This window comes from Castanea sativa, chromosome 3, assembly GCF_040712315.1.
Source record: "Castanea sativa cultivar Marrone di Chiusa Pesio chromosome 3, ASM4071231v1".
NCBI lineage: Eukaryota > Viridiplantae > Streptophyta > Magnoliopsida > Fagales > Fagaceae > Castanea > Castanea sativa.
Genome location: NC_134015.1, coordinates 56,472,843 through 56,489,630, shown reverse-complemented (window position 1 = coordinate 56,489,630; position 16,788 = coordinate 56,472,843). Strand labels below are relative to the sequence as shown.

Here is a 16,788-nt window from a genome sequence, read left to right as displayed (position 1 = left end):
TCAATTCCAAACTTACATTAAACCAAACTTCGAGCAAGTCTAAACCTAGACTAAATGTTTTTATCATGATTTGTCAACATAATACATATTGAAGTTCTAATACATTAGTCCTTAAAGTCTTAGAACCTAACATTTGTAATGGTCCATATGTCCAGAAAAATAAACATCTTCACAATCTGCAAATCCATCCTTTACACAAAGATCCAAGTAACTCTGAAAAGGTTTAATCTAATTGTTAAAAGAGAACAATTAAAGAGCAGACAAAAAATTCTATGTTGCTCTTTTCTCAAATACACTTTGGGACCAGAAGCAGATTACAAATGAAAGATAAAATGAAGAAAATCCAGTCATAGGATGAAACATTCTACATATATGTTAATTTGGATAAGACTCTTGGATAGGTCCGTTCAGATCAATATAAAACATGACGAGTCTTAGAATCTGAGAAAAGTAATCAACATGACCTGCTCCATTCATGATATAAGAATCTGACCAGAATATTGGAAAACCAGTCAGAGCTATTAGTCTCACAAACTACCCACTTGAGGCACTTCACAATCCCCATCTGCCCAATTGGAAGAGTATAAGAGCAGAAATGATAAAAATATATCATCCACATACAGACCATGCCATTGGACTTGAATTTTATGTATTAAATATGTTCCAGTGATGGTCAGTCGGTAGATTTTCCTTTATCTTCTCAAGCCTCTTGAGGATGTCTAAGAAAGGAGGTCTTCGGTTCATGTCATGGGCCCAACATTGCTCTGTTAATCTAAAACCATTGAATATGAAAAGAGATTAGCAATATGATTGTTCAAGTTCTAGTGTGCATTTCTAGGATAATATTTACAAAAGTTTTTTATTCATTTAGCAACAGTGCTTTTCTTCTAAACAATAACAGAGTATCCAATTGTAAATCAGCATCCTAGTGAATGTTGAACAGCATGACATGGTTTTGGTTGAATAGATTACATAAATGCTGACAGTTAATCCTGTTTCGAACCCCCGCAACCCTCCAGGCAGGGTGAAGAACATTAGATTCCAATCTGCCAAATTGGTTATCTCATGGTCATTAGTTATATTACCTTCATAAAATCATTATCTACGCCAAGTGAGAGATCAAACAGGCGCAGTTCATACAAATAGATGTCAAGAGAAAAGAATGAGCAATTGCACATAGCTGAAACGAATTTGGCAAATTGGGATTGAGAAAACAAGGACAATAAGAGATGAAAGCAACTGGGACTTAGTGATAGTACCAATACAACACAAGATCGGCTACAATGGTTTTCTAGAGCAACAAAATCAGCCGATGGACCAATTAGAAGAGATTAGTTGTGTTGAAGGTGTTGCAGGAACAACAGGGAGATGAAAAAGAACACGAGACAAGGCTGTAAGGAAGACAAGACAGCTGACAATTTTTATGTTGGCAAAAAAGTGGCTGATAATTTAAACAGTTCATGTACCAAAGACCACAAGAAAAGAAGAGAAAGGAAAAGAGGAAATACTTGTACCTAGACAGAATAGAATGACAACAGCAATTTGTGCAGCTAAAAATTAGTTTGGGTAAAGCTTTGTTGAGTCAGTTTATTAATGATTATACAGCTCAAAAATCTTAGATTCATTTATTAGGAAAAAAAACATGATTCATAGTTGGGCCGTGCATGCATGACAAGAGAAGCAACTTTGTGGTTGATAAAATTTTTACAACAAACTTACTCTCTCAATTCAGGGATATATCCTTTTGAGCAAAATGTAGGCCTGTTTCGCTCACATATTTTGCTGCTTCATAAGGCTCAAGATTTGCAAGTGGTGGGTCCCCTTCAAGCATCTGGATTAGTTGGGAACATTATGAATTAGAACTAATTTCAAGTACTTTGAGATCTTATCTCAAATGCTTACAGAAGCAAGCATTACCTCATAAAGTATCATTGCGAAAGAGAAGACATCAACCCTCTTGTCATATCTCCGGTGCTTGAAAACTTCAGGAGCCATATACTGGTCTTTCGTTTCATTTCCACGCCCATAAGAAGGGAAAAAATAATTAAGTTTTCAGTATTATAAATCGCATTTCAATATACAGAAGTTATCAGAGACACTCACAAATTCCAGTCTCTCCAGTCATTTTGTAAACGTCATGAGTATTCTGAACCTTGATGAGCTTGCTTAGTCCAAAATCTTTTAAATGGTCTGCACTGGAATTGATCAGAAGAACATTCCTGAAATTTATAAACATATTTCATCAGGTAAAATAAATTGAAGGTAGAGAGGCCAGCTACATGTTCTTGATGATGTAAACCAGAACAAAAGAAATAAAATCTAACCATTTCAATTGGGGAAAACAGCATTTCATCCTATAAAGACTAATAATCTCCAAATTACAAGGATTTGTTAGTATACTGATCCGAGCATGACATCAGTAGTTACCGGTAAAATATAAAGAAGTTAATATGCCCCCCAAAATCTGAAACAGAATAAACTCACCTTGGTTTTAGGTCCCGGTGAATTATGACGTTTGGCTCATTGCAAAGATAAGCCATGCCTCTGCCCACATAAGATATTAGAAAGCAGATTAGCATAACAATTGAACTCACTTGAGTTTGTAAATTCTTTTTTTTTTAATAACAAACGATAGATTGAGTTTGTTAATTGATCTTTGGTGATGTGTTTATTTGGTCTTCATTGGGTTATGCCACATAAGGTAGTTGAGTTGTTTGAGTCTTGGTAAGGTAAATTCAGGCAACATCACAATATAGATCTTTGGAGACTTGTGCCGCATTGCGTGATGTGTTGTATTTTGAGAGGAAGGAGTGCTAGGAACTTTGAGGGTTGTGAGCAATCCTTGCTAGAGATTAAGTTTTTTTTCTTACATACTCTCCTTGCTTGGAGTGTGGCTTTGTTGCATTTTTCTTGTTTTTCCCTTCCTATTTTACTTGATCATTGTAATTCTGGTTCTTGATTTTTGCCTTCACAGTACATCTCCAATGTACTCAGGTTGGCTATTTTTTCTTAATAAAATTTTTTCGTTACATATCCAAAAAAAAAATTCAATGTAATAGAGGGTTATGCAAATGCCATTGTTTTTTTTTTTTTTTTTTTGCTTTTTGGTATAAACTCAAACTGCGGATTTAGCAGTATGCAATTAATTTATTTTAATTGATGTAAAAATTAACCGATGGAGCCTAATCTTGATTCCTGAGGTAATGCACAAACAGATGTCCAAAAAAAAAAGGATGATCTAAGCAGAAGCAGAATTCCAATCAATGCAACTGATACACATGCACATGTGCGTGCGTGCGCATGCATGCATGCATGTATAATTTTTTTCCACATTTCTCCCCTTCCCGTTAGTTGATGAGGATCCATAGCAGCCCAATTAATTGTGATTAACGAATGTAGCTCTGGATATCTATCTCTCTGTACAAAATTAGTTTATAAAACCTCAAAAAAAAGAGTGAAACTTAAATGAACTTTTCTACTTAAGTACAACAATTATTTACAAACATAGATGCAATAGTTTTTGCATGTACACATGTGAATGAAGTCTCACATTGAATAATGATGAGAAGAATGAGTGGTTAATATAACATAATAGAACTCATACCTATTGGGCTCAAACCTTTTAAGTTAATCGTGTCTCTATATTTTATATTAAATACTCAAGGAGTCTCCCTAAGGTGTATCTCCCCAACAATAACCAACAATCAATAATAATGGGGTTCAGGCATGGCATTCTTCCAAAAGTAGTTAGAACTTGAAGTACCTGGCAATGTCCAATTCAAAGTTGATAGCTGTTGAAGGACTAAGTGAACCTTTTTCCTTGAGTCACTGATGGAGATCACCCTAAAACAACAGATGAATGCAACAAATAAGGAAGGTGTCTCTACAAGTACATTCTTTAAATCACTAGCAAGAACTTCAAACCGCACAATTATGATTCTATGATCCTAACCCTTTTCTTTTTCTTTTTCTTTTTTAAAGTATTTATAGACTTCTCGTAAGTACTCGGTAATTAACATCAGGGGCTTCTTCTCCGTGACAGCTCCAAGAAATTGGACTATATTGGGGGGACGAAGCTTCACTAGAAAATTAACCTCATGCTTGAAGTCCTGACTCCTGACTGAATCAGGAAAGCAAACAACAGGTAAGCAATTTACATTTTTGATAAACAAGAAACTGGATCAGAAAGAAAAATTGATTATAGGAAACAAGGAAGGATTAATTGTTTTCTTAAAGACAGTGGCCCTCCAGAAATCTTGATATATGAAAAGTGAAGGTCCATTTTAATTTCAATACAGTCACTCTGAAAAAGAATGCTGAGTGAATCATTTTAAAAATAAAATAAAAATTTGGTCCAATTAAAATATAAACCTCATCCTTTAATTTGGTTTTGATCACATTTCCCATTAGATCAATTCATAAAATAAGCCATAAGTACAAACTAAGCGCTAATCGACTGATACATGGATTCTCTTACACCACTTGGTCCTATCTAGGGCCATATCCCTAGCTACCTCTTGAAGAATCATGTCTTTCCTTAAAACTTTGTCACTAGCTGGGAACTACCCAGCTCATATATAAATAAGATTTATGTTCATAACAATGCCTATCAACCTACCAAACCCTCCTTCTTTACCCGGGCTTGAGATTGGCTATGCAAAAGGATATAATAATAGAGTATGACATTGGTGGAGTTAGGACATAATATATAAACCACAAAAAAAAGGAAAATAATATACTATTTATTGAAAACAATCAACTGATACTGTTGTAAATAAAAAGGCAGACAAATAGCAGAACCCCTATATGGAATTTCATAAGAAAATGTGTCTTATATCACCAATCTGTCATCAGAAAGTGATGGAAGAATGCGTTTGACAGCTACAGGTGTTCCACACCAACAGGCTTTTAAAATCTCACCAAAAGACCCCTGCCAGCATCAGCTATCATCAGTGAAAGAACATCTAATACACACCAAGTTCTGTGTGTTGATATCCAGAGCAGCATATGAATTATTTAAGTTGCAAACTAAATTAAAGAACTAACAAGGCACCACAGACCCACAGCATGAAACAAATAAGAGAAATTACTGAGTAAAGATGGAACTATATTAGCATAAAGAAACTACCCACTCTTGCAATCAAAGCTACAATATATTTTATTTCGGTGAAGATAATCATCTCAGCACTTTACGTAGCCAGGGGAAATAAAATACAAGTATAGGGCATAGGTGGCATCTTGTAATGGGGAATGAAAGCATGTGATAAGAAGTAACATGATCCCAAAAAAAAAGTAATAAATTATCCATTCATTCTTTCAAAGGAACTCCTGAAGATAACCTAGTATGGTTTTTTTTTTTTTTTTTGTATTTGTCATACACAATCTAGCATACTAAATCACATTTTCCAGCTAAGAAAAATAGCAATTACAAAATATAGGGGTTCAAATAGTCCAATTTTTACCATAACCAAATGCAGATTCTAGAACTGCTAAAACTAAATGCATTCTGGCAGCAGAATAGTAGACAGATTTCCCTAGTAATGATGTTTGAATGCACCAGATCACTGGTGCCCAGTTTAAAACATTCAAACAATCAACCTTAAAAAATCATAGTGTAACTTCTTAAGACAGTTTTCATGACTTGCCCTCATACAATCTGTTTATCACCAACATCAAGAAAAATAAAATCATACCTTCCCAATCATAGCTGAGGTTGATAAGTCCAGCTCAGAAGGGTCAATTTCCCAGTCACACTTGTTTGGCAGAGGGGGCGGAACAGGCTTTGGTTCAAAATGACTTCCATTTTGGCCCTGCAGAACACTTGAACTTAGAGCCCGCACAAGAAAATAAAACACAAAATCCACAAGATATAAAAGAGTCTTCATGTAGTATTCAGGCATACCTAGCTTTATTATGCCAAATGGAAGGAATTTGATGCTAAAGCATTTAGCACAAACAAGAGATAGAGATAGGCAGATAGCATTTCCATTTTAAAGCAAACTGGTAATATATGACTTGTAAACTGTTTCCATATCTATAAGAAAACACAAATTCATGCAGCCAACAAAGAGTTCAAGGAAAAACAAGATTTAATTCTAAAAGATTCAAGAATTGTGGTCTAGTTTCAATGTGGCGCCTTCTTGGCTCCTTTCATAGCCTAATTTAGTTATTATTGAGTCTTAATTTTAAGTTTATTTTGGTTAGAAACTATGAAGCACGGGTGCGGCGTTTGGGCCGCCGCACCCGCGTCGGACACGCAGGCGACGCCGCTGCCTGCGCGTCCGTGCTGCGTCGGGCAATAAACAATTAATTTTTTCGGCGCGATTCACGCCGATACGGCGCCGATTCGGGCCGACGCGCGCGAAATCGGGCCGACGCGCGCCGAATCGGCCTGAATCGGTCCGTATCGGGAAAACCAATACCGGTCGAAATTCAAAAAAAAAAAAAAAACCCAGGTGCGCAACGCACCATTTTACTTGGCCCAAAAAAAAAAAAAAAAAAAAGAGCAAACGTTGCGTTTTGGGAAAAAAATCAAAAACCCTTATATGCTTATAGCCCTCACAGATCACTCCCAGCCAAAACCCTTGTATGCTTATATCCCTCACTGTTTTGTTGATGTATCTTTTATTTTGTTTTAGTTTTAAACTTGTGAGTTGTATTTTAATTTTCGAACATCATAGAATGTTTATATAATAGAGTTGTATTCTAGTTATTATTTACTATTGTTCTTAAATTTGGTATATGTTTATATAATGTGAAAAAAGTATGTTTAGCAATATATTAAAAATATAAATGAAAATATTTTTAATAATTTTTTAATCGCCGCACCCCGCCGCACCCGCACCCTATTTTTTCAGAAATTGCCGAGTCTCGCACCCGCACCCGAATCCCGAAACGCACCCGTGCTTCATAGGTTAGAAAGCTGCTGCTTTGCTTCAGTTATAATATAATATGTATAATCTGGTAATTTCAAGATTTTCTGGAATGGGTTGTAATGGGCTGTATCCAAGGCCCATAAGTCCTATTTTATATTTTGTGTCCTTTTTTCTAACAGTTGTAGAAATTCTTAATTACTTTTCCTTGTTATTGGGAGTTTTACTGTTTATAGGAAAATTTTATTCAGGATTTCCTAGTCTTTTGGGGAACAGGTTCTGCAGAAACCTATATGTAGGCCTCTATGTCAATAACTTTAAAATAAAGAGATTAAATTCAATTAAATTTCAGCAGCCTATTTAAATTTTGAGAGTGATTGCTATACCTTAGACATGTTAAAATACAATAGAATACCTTAGACACGTTATCCATCTTGTGATCAAGAATTAGTTAAACATACAAAAAAAGTAGCCTCATGAGAGCTTAGAACACCATATATTTCATAGGTAGCACCCCTTAGGTGTTTTCAATAATACAAGTTTCAGAAGCAGCTAGGAACTCAAAGTGCAAGCAAGACTACAAATCAACCATGATGTTTAGAGGTTCAAAGCCACCATTAGATATTATTTCATGCTCATTCTGAAAAAAAAAAAACAAAACAAAAAAAAAACAAAACAAAAAAAAAACAAAAAAAAACAAAAAAAAAAAACAAACAAACAAACAAAACATAAGACTCATTCTGTCCAAAGTTAAATATTGTGAACCTAGTGCCAAGATAGAGTCCCTTTCAAAATCCCAAAGGCTACATGCCAATTTAGCCTAAAGTCAGCTTGATTAGCAGGTATAATAAGTGATACACCAAACTAAGTTCTTTTTCCTCTCTTTTTTCCTTTTTTGGTTAAAGGGATATCACATGTTAACTTCTCTCTTCTTAGATGGCCGAGAGTAGAGGGGGGAGATTTGCTGTAGCAGTTGCCATGGCTGCAAAGTAAAGGCAATTGCTAGGTTATGGTAGGTAATCCAAAGATCTTTTCTTTCAATTTTCATTGATAAATTTGATTCCCACTTATCAACCCTCAGAAAATGTCTAATATCCTAGTAATCATACTTCAATTTGCTGAAATATGTACGATGATGGCCAAGAGCCTTGTAGTTCAACCGACACCTCCTAATGTTTCCAGCGGAGATGTCCTAGGTTCATATCCCCCTCCCCAATTGTAAATATTGAATTATCAAAAAGAAAAAGGAAAAAAAAAATTTACAATGATGTCATATCACATTACATGGGGTCAATGGAAGATAAAATCCCTAAAACTTATGACTTCAGTTTATCCTTGATGGCAATCAAAATGCAACAGACCACAATAGTTTCCAGTGATGCACCTCAAAAGAAACCACTGCTAAAAAAATTACCCAATAAGATGTTGTCTGAGTTTCTCTAACTGAAGAGCAGTAGTCTCTGAAAGCATAAACTGTCAACTAGTTCCTTAAGAAGCAGAGTTTTTTTTTTATCACTCAACAACCAGACAATATAAAAGAGGCCCTTAGTAAGCATCTCTTAGAACCTTACTTAAACAGTTACACCATTTTAATAACAGTGACAGACATTAAAACTCTGATTCAAAGTCCAGGTTAAAAAAAGATAGTGAGTGAATTCCCTTTTTTTTTTTTTTCCAATTATTCCATAAAATAACAAGTCCCCATTTCTATTACTGAAAGCAAATACCAACTATTTTCTTTAAGAAGACTTTCTTATCACGTTATCATTTTCTAGTTCGAATTGTAAGTGAAGAAGGCCATGTATATTATCTAATATAATGGTCAGTGATATAACAGAATGAAAAGCATCTTCTATTCCAATATTGATAAAAACAGATTCATCTCTCGTAATAATGAATTCTGAACTAAACCCTAGTACTAATACAAAAGGGTCAACAGATTATTAACATTCGGAAGATACATTCTAGTAAATGTGGTTTTTATTTATTTATTTATTGGCAAGTTATACAAGCACGGATTTCAAACCCTCTACCTTACCCTCCAACTATTCTAATTGGTGAAGTACCAATTGAGCCAGAATTCATTGACTCTACCAGGCGCAGTTTTAAAGAAGCAATCCAGTATATTAACTAGGATTTTACTAACGGATTAGGGCATCCATAAATAAACCATTTTAGGAAACTTTTATGGGAAATTGAAAAGGATGTAAAAAAAATCAGTTACTTTTTCAATTTTTCATAAAAAAATTCCTAAAATGATTGATTAATGAATTCCCTAAGGGCGCCCATTAACCAAACCCTAGTAACTAATCAAAAATAAGAGGGAAAAAACATGTAATTGTAGACTCAACAACTCAATGAGACAGGACAAGAAAAAGAAGCTGACTAACTATTTGCAAGCAGATGACATTAAATAACAAAAGGAAAGACAAGAAGACGAAAATTAAAGCCAGAGACTTACATAAGACAAGCCACTGTATGATTTTAACAACTCGATCATGCTATACTTTTTAGCTCCCTCAGCATCGGCTAATGGCTGTCACAAGAGAAACTCCAAATAATTATTATCTGATTACAGTTCTACATTAACTTTAAGCCCCCCAAAAAAAAATTTAAAATATAAAATGACTTTTGCTTCTAATGCATATCGAAACATTACATTTGAACTGCAAGATTTACTACCCTTTTTAAGCAATGTACCCCTTAACCATTGTTACTTTAACGAAAAAGTCAGAAAATTTTTTAGGAAAATACATGTCTAGCAGAAATTTGAATTTTCCACTAAACTTATTTCTAATAAAATCAAGGGTAGAGCAGAAACATGATTCAAACTCATATCACCTGCTTTAATGAATTACTGATTCTACCAGAAACTTAAGCTATTATTCTAACAGTTAAAATAATAGTTAAATAATTAAATCCACTATTTCCTAACACTGAAAGTTTTTGGAACAATCAGCAATTTATCGGTAAACTAATTACCAATACCGAACACCAAGATGGAATCTGTTCATTTAAACTTAAACACAGTTATACTTTCAATTCCATTGTTCAAATGCAAACTTACTTGTACTGTTGTACACACCAATTTGCACAATTTTTTTATTATTATTATTATTATTATTATTATTATTATTATTATTATTATTATTATTATTATTATTATTATTATTACTGTTGAATTTCACAATTATTTTTTCAAATTAAACAAATAAAGTGAAAAACAAAAATTAACACTGCGAAAAGCAAATATTGACGAAGAAACAGTAGAAGAGAAAGTGTTTATTTTTTTTACGGCGTTCTTCCATCGATCCTGAGCGTTGACATCGGTGCCATAGTCGATCAAGCACTTCGCAACTTCAATCCAGCCGTGGAACGGCGTGCGGTCGCTGAAGTCCCACTTAAAATTATCTCTAAACCAAAATACTGACTCGAACATTGCAATCCAAGAGTTCTTCAAGGTGTGCAGGTGTCAACAGTTTTCTCTTTAATTTATTAATTTATTTTTCTTTATGATTTTTAAAGCCTTCCTTTTTGTAAAAAGTAGATTTACATTTTAAGCAATTTTCAATAAACAAATTTTTAGCAAAAAAATTCATCTAAAGTCCAAACAGACACGATGTTACCATGTCATTCACCTTGATATTTAGAGGCTCTGATACCAATTATATGCAAAGGACGGGAAAGGTAAAGGACGAACAAACTAAAAGAAATGGAGTAAAGGACAAACAAACTGACAATAAAAGTGTAAGAAGATCATAAAAGCTTATTAATGGCATATATTACTAAGATAATATAGAAAATAACATCAAAGTATGGAATAGAACATAGAACAAGATACAACAAACTGAAGGATATTATTAGATTAAACAAGCTTTTTACAAGACTGGAAGACATAAACTGGGAAATATTACACCAGGTTTTCTTTCTTGCTAATTCTCTCTAACTTTTTTTTTTTTCTCTCCTCCCGAACTAAGAACACCAGAGGCCTATTTATAGGCAATAATTTACAAAAATTTTATATTCAGAAGATAATCTTTGAGTTGTAAGGGCCGACTTGTTCTTGACATTGGTCCAAAAGAGTGGGGTCCTGGAACTGGAGTGACAATTGTCTTCTGGATGTAAGGATGCCAGTGCAGTAGATATTCGTTTTCGGATATGCTGCTGACAAGAGATAATTATGTTATGGAAAAAAGAGAAGAACATCATGCAATAGTGGTAGTTGTGATCTTAAAGCAAGAGATACGGCAAAATAATGGTAGGGAAAGGAAAGAAGGTCACATAATTGGCGTTGTGGAAAAGTCAACAAAAGTAGCTATTGACACCTTCTTTTTTTTTTTGAATATATATATTTATATATCTATCTTTAGCCGTCCCACCCATCTCTACCTTGAAACCATTCTTCATCAACATTTGCATCTGGATCATGATTATGATAGTAAAGGTCATCATAGTCAATTAAAAGATTAGGCATCTTCCAATGGTCTTCATGTGGCCATTGTTGTCTGCAAACATCTGGGTCAGCTGGTACTATGTCTGGGAAGATTCCTTAATTGAGAGATTCTGCCATTGTGAGGGAATAGTAACAAGATATCCAAGACACGTCCACATGTGTGTGAAGAGTACCATCAGCATTAATCACCCAATGTATATCTGGAGGGTGGAGGATTCCTTCTGCTTGAACATCATTTTTGGAATTTAGTTTGGCTACTATGTATGCAGAAGTAATTTTGTGACCAAAACGGGGGTGGTCTATTTTAGGATACTTGAACCATTGGCCATCATGAGCATCATTTTTCAAAATTTCAGACCAGAATTGGTGAAAATATTTATTTTCACGAGGGAAAATGTATGAGTATAATTCTGGTTCGAAATGGAGGCACAAGTAGTACTCATTGAGTAAGTACCACATGTAGAGATAGTGTACAACAGTCCAATTTGTTAGCCAAAATGCAAATGAAGTTTTCCATGGTTGCTCAATGTCTGGGAAAATGGCAAGAAAAAGACGTTGGTGTTCTTTGAGGTAATCATGGAGGACTCCAATGATTCTTTTGGATCTGGCTTGAAGGGTCAAGGTCTTTATTTGGTCTTTTATTTCTGGGGAAAGTGTCTCTATTATATTAAGGATATCATTAGGGGCTGCAGTAGAAGGGTCTGAGGATGAGGATGGATCTGTTATTGGATATACACATAAGGGTGGAGAAATTATTATGGTATGAAGGACTGAAGGCTTTCTAAAAAGGTAATCAGTGATAAGGTTATATGTACATTTGATGTGTTTGACTTGGAAAGATCATTGTGAAAATCAATTTGACCATCTGAGTAACTGAGGATGTAGATGCATTTTTCTTTTGAATTAGAGCATTTTTGGAAAAGAAGACATGTCCATTTCTATAAGAAAGTTGTGGCCAAGGAGGTGAAATTGGAACTTTTCAATTTCATGTTTGACTGCCAAGATTTCTTTGAAAGTAGAATGGTAATGAAGCTCTGAAGGTTTGAATGCACCGCTTTTATATCCACAAATATTTCTTTTGCCATCAATCTCTTCAAAGAGAGCTACTGCCCAATACTCATCACTTGCATCTATCTGTAGAACTTGTTTGTCTGTTCCCGAAATCTGTAAAGGGGGAAGTTTTCTGCTAATTTTTTCAATTGTTAGACTGCTTCTATATGAACTGGATTCCATTTTGGGGGAGATTTTTTCAACAGTTTAGACAAACAATCCCTGTATCTGGAGATTTTTGGGATGAAATCTAACATATAGTTAACAATTTCAAGAAACTGCTGGATCTGTTTGGTACTGGTGAGCATATCTGAAAATTCACTAAGAAAAACTGCTATGTGGGGCTGCAAATTGTACTTTCCATCTGAAATGTTTACGCCTAAAAAGTCAATAGAAGATACTTCTATGACCATTTTCTTTTCTGAAAGTATTATCTCTTGAGCTTTTACTAAATTGTAGAATTCAGTAAGCAATTGTTCATGGGATGCTGCATCTTTTGAAAATAGGAGAATATTATCTACATAGATCAATACATTTGACAAAAGCAGTTGGAACAGCGTTACCATTGCTTTTTGGAATTGAGATGGAGCATTTTTAAGGCCAAATGGCATTACCGTCCATTGATAATTGTGGTTTGGGATGTAAAATGCTGTCTTGTATCTTTCTTTTGGATGGATTCCTAATTGCCAAAATCCTGCTTTGAGATCAAACTTTGAAAACACTTTGGCATGGGAAAGATGTTGGAAAATGGCACTTTTGTTTGGCAAAGGGAACTTGTCATCGGCAAGGAAATGATTAAGATCTTGGTAATTAATTACCAATCTAAGCTTTCCTCGAACTTATTCAGCATATTTGTTAACATAGAAAGCTTCACACGCCCATGGAGAAGTTGTAGGTTCAATGAGGTCTTCTGAAAGAAGGGTGGATAACTCCTGCTTAGCCAAGGACAAATGTTTTGGATTCATTCCTCTATGACTAGCTTTTGTGGGGTTAACATCTTCATTCTTTTTGAAGGGAAGGGTTATGAAAAAAGATGGATTTTTCCACAAAGGATTTGGATTTTTAAGGAGGAATTCAGAGTGAGTGTTTGCACAATATTCATTGATAATCTGGAATCTCAAAGAGTCAAAGGGATTTATTGAGAACAAATGAGGTACTTGGGTCCAAGTGAGAAGGTGTTATTTATGCAAAAGTCCTTTTGATGACCATCTAAGACTGGGTATCTGATGAAGGAGATCGAATCCTATGAGAAGGTCTCTGCCTGTAAGTGGGGATCCAAGGACTTGGTGTCTAATGGTAAGAGTTGGCAAAATTCGAATGCGAATGGGCTTACTTTTCTGGGTAATCAAAAATGTTTCTCCATTGGCTGCTCTGAACATCTGATGATGGGGTAGCCAAAATGTTTCGGGTAATATCTTAGGGTGGAGAATTGTTGCTACTGCTCTTTTATCAAATAAGGCTATTATCGGGATGGGTCTGGAATAAGTATCAAGGAGGATGTGAACCTAAGCTATTGGTGTGGGGCCAGTTAGTGGAGCTATAAGAGGCTGAGATGTGTATATGTTTTGGATTTCTAGGTCTGAATCATTAGTATTGTTTGAATCTGACTCATCTTCTGAGGTAGAATAAGCCATGACTGCCAAGGCTTGGGGAGAGCAACCATCATCCAGTGAGAAGAGTGATTCAACATCTGAAAATGGGGTGTCGTTTGCATGAATTTGGACTTGCTCCAAAAGCTTTGCTGCTTTTTCTCTTTTTGGAAAACTTTTTGCGAAATGACCGGGCTTTCTACATAGAAAACAGACTTTTGAAGTTTTTCCTTTGAACTGCTTTCTTCTGAGGAACTTCCATTTCTTTTTCCTGAAAAACTTCTTCTTCTGTTAAGGATGTTTCTTCTTCTAAGAATACTTTTTGAAATGATCTCTTCTCTTGGTTGGACAGGCACAATTTTTGTCATAGCACTAATCTGCAAATCTTTCCTTTCACAATTGTCCTTAAGCTTGCTGTGGACCTTGTCGATTTCTGAAAGAAACTTTCTTTGATTGTAGAGTTTTTCAAGAGCAATGAGCACATGCTGATAAATTTCTCCTAAGGAGGCTTGTTGCAGGGTGATTTTTTTAAGGTTCATCATGCGGAGGGTTTCATCTCCTAATGGTTCTGGGAAAGAGTTAAGGAAAGTGTGCTTAGAATTGACATCATTCATTCCATTAAAGGAGTAGTACCTGCTTGACATTCGGTCAAAATGTTTTTCCAGATCTTTTCTTTCAAAAGAGCAACATTTCATCAGTAAAAATTCTTCTCTTGCTACTTCAGTGTAATGGGCCAGTGAACTAAGGAATTCATTATGAAAGATTGTGAAAAAATCTTCTAGAGTGTTGCACTGTGCTACTTGTCTTTGCCTGTATTCTCCAAGATTGATCCATCATTGTCTTAATCTTCCTGTAAGTCTTGCTACAAACTTGGCAATGATCTGTGCAACAGTATTATTTGGGGCTTAGAGTTCAGCTGTATACCATGAATACATGTTAAAAATCTCATCGTGCCCTTTTGAAGGAGGACTGTTATCAATGGTAAACAAGTACTTTGAATCTGTGGTTGATGAGTAGGTTAATCTTATGTGGTGATCAGGGATGAAAGGTGGTGGAGGAAATATTGGTGGCGGTGGAGGTGGAGGTTGTTTAGGATGAAGGACATCATCTTCTTCTTCTACATTTGGATCTGTCATAAAGACTCCGTCTAATTCAAGGCCAGACAAGTCTAGATCTGTGTCATCAATGACTGGGAGGACAAAAGGTTCTGTTGATTCTTGAAGAGTTAGAGTTTTAAGAAATGATGAAATCAAGTTTGGGGGATTAGAGTTTATGGCCAACATGTTCATATCTGGGGGTCTTGAAGAAGCACCAATAGTTGGATCTGGTGGTTGGTATAATGGTTTTTTTTTATGAGAGGAGGTTTATTTTGTTGTCTGGTTTGAGATTCTAGTTGGAGTGGTGTTAGACTAATTATGCTGGGAAAAATTCCACTTGGTTTAAAAGGATTATGAGCAGGATGTGTCATGGTTAGTGGTTGGAGGTTCTGGTAGGGAGAGATTGGGGAGAATGGTGAGGTTAAAGGTATGGACAGATCTTTATACAATGATTGACGCGGTTGATAAGGCATGTAGACTTGCATTGGAAGAGTTTGAGTAGACACCTTTTGTGAATTCTCCATAGACTGGAGTTGCATCAACAACTGTTTTCTTTCTTTTTCTTTTTGCCCAATGAGGGGAAAAGAGACAGACAAATTTTTGACTGTGGAGGCAATCGTTGCCAATTCTTGTTCAACTGACTGTATTTTTTTCTTCAAATCTTCAATAAGAGAATTTGAAGATGAGAAAGTATGAGTTACTGCTTCAGTCATCTTTTGTTGATTATCAAGGATCTTTAAAAGGACCTGGTTTTGTGCAACAGCATTTTCTGCTTGCCAATTTAAAGCTGCTTCAGCTGAGGAGACTTGTTTTTTGGTTCCATCTGGATTGGTTCCAATAGGGTTTTTGATTTTCCAAACATGTTTAACGTTGGCTTGGGGATGGTCAAAACTTTCAAGAAGAGGAAAATTTTGCAAATAGGAGGGTGAAGCACGGTCAAACATATAACAAGGTAAGATCTTTTGTGTATAGGTTTGATTGGGAGTCTTGGATTGACATTTTGGTATTTGGGGGAGGACTTTCTGGTAATATGGAATTAGTGGTGGTTTTAGGTTTTGTTGGTTTGATCATAACTTTCTCTGCATGGGGAAAGGGATGAAGTTTTTTGCTTTCTGGTTTTGGGATAGAGGACATAGTAGTCAAACTTTCCAGACGGTTCTCCAAGGAGGTCAACTTCCGGATTTCCTGCTTCATATCTTTCTTTAAGAAGCTGCTGGGAAGACTTTTTCTTTCGTCTTTTCTACTTTTCTTCAACGACTTTTTCTTCTTGACAATCTGTACAGTCACAAACATCCCACCATATATGGTTGGAGGATGATTTTCCTTCATAGCAAGGTTTTTCATCTTCTAGAAATGCTTTGATTTTCCTTCAAAATGGCATGATGAGATTTTTAACATGTATTCATGGTGTATAGCTGAACTCTAAGCACCAAATAATGCAGGGTGATTTTTTGAAGGTTCATCATGCAGAGGGTTTCATATATATATATATATATATATATATATATATATATATGGCTCTGATACCATATATATATATGGCTCTGATACCAGGACAGAGGTTGTTTTGAAGCATGTGTTGTCTTTGCTGGTATTGTTTTTGTCATTTGACCTTGGTTGTTTTCCCTGTAATCATATGGCTTCTTCCAGTTTCTGTGTTTAGCCCTACAGTTTGTCTTAAAGAAGTGTGAGTTTGACCTGTAAGTCCTGAAATCCAAAACGAGTGG

At 35.3% G+C, this 16,788-nt stretch overlaps 1 pseudogene; it reads right to left on the bottom strand.

Annotated features, from left to right (window-relative positions):
- Nucleotides 1-309: 309 nt before the first annotated feature.
- LOC142629217 (serine/threonine-protein kinase VIK-like) lies at nt 310-12,455 on the bottom strand (annotated as a pseudogene).
- Nucleotides 12,456-16,788: the final 4,333 nt, after the last annotated feature.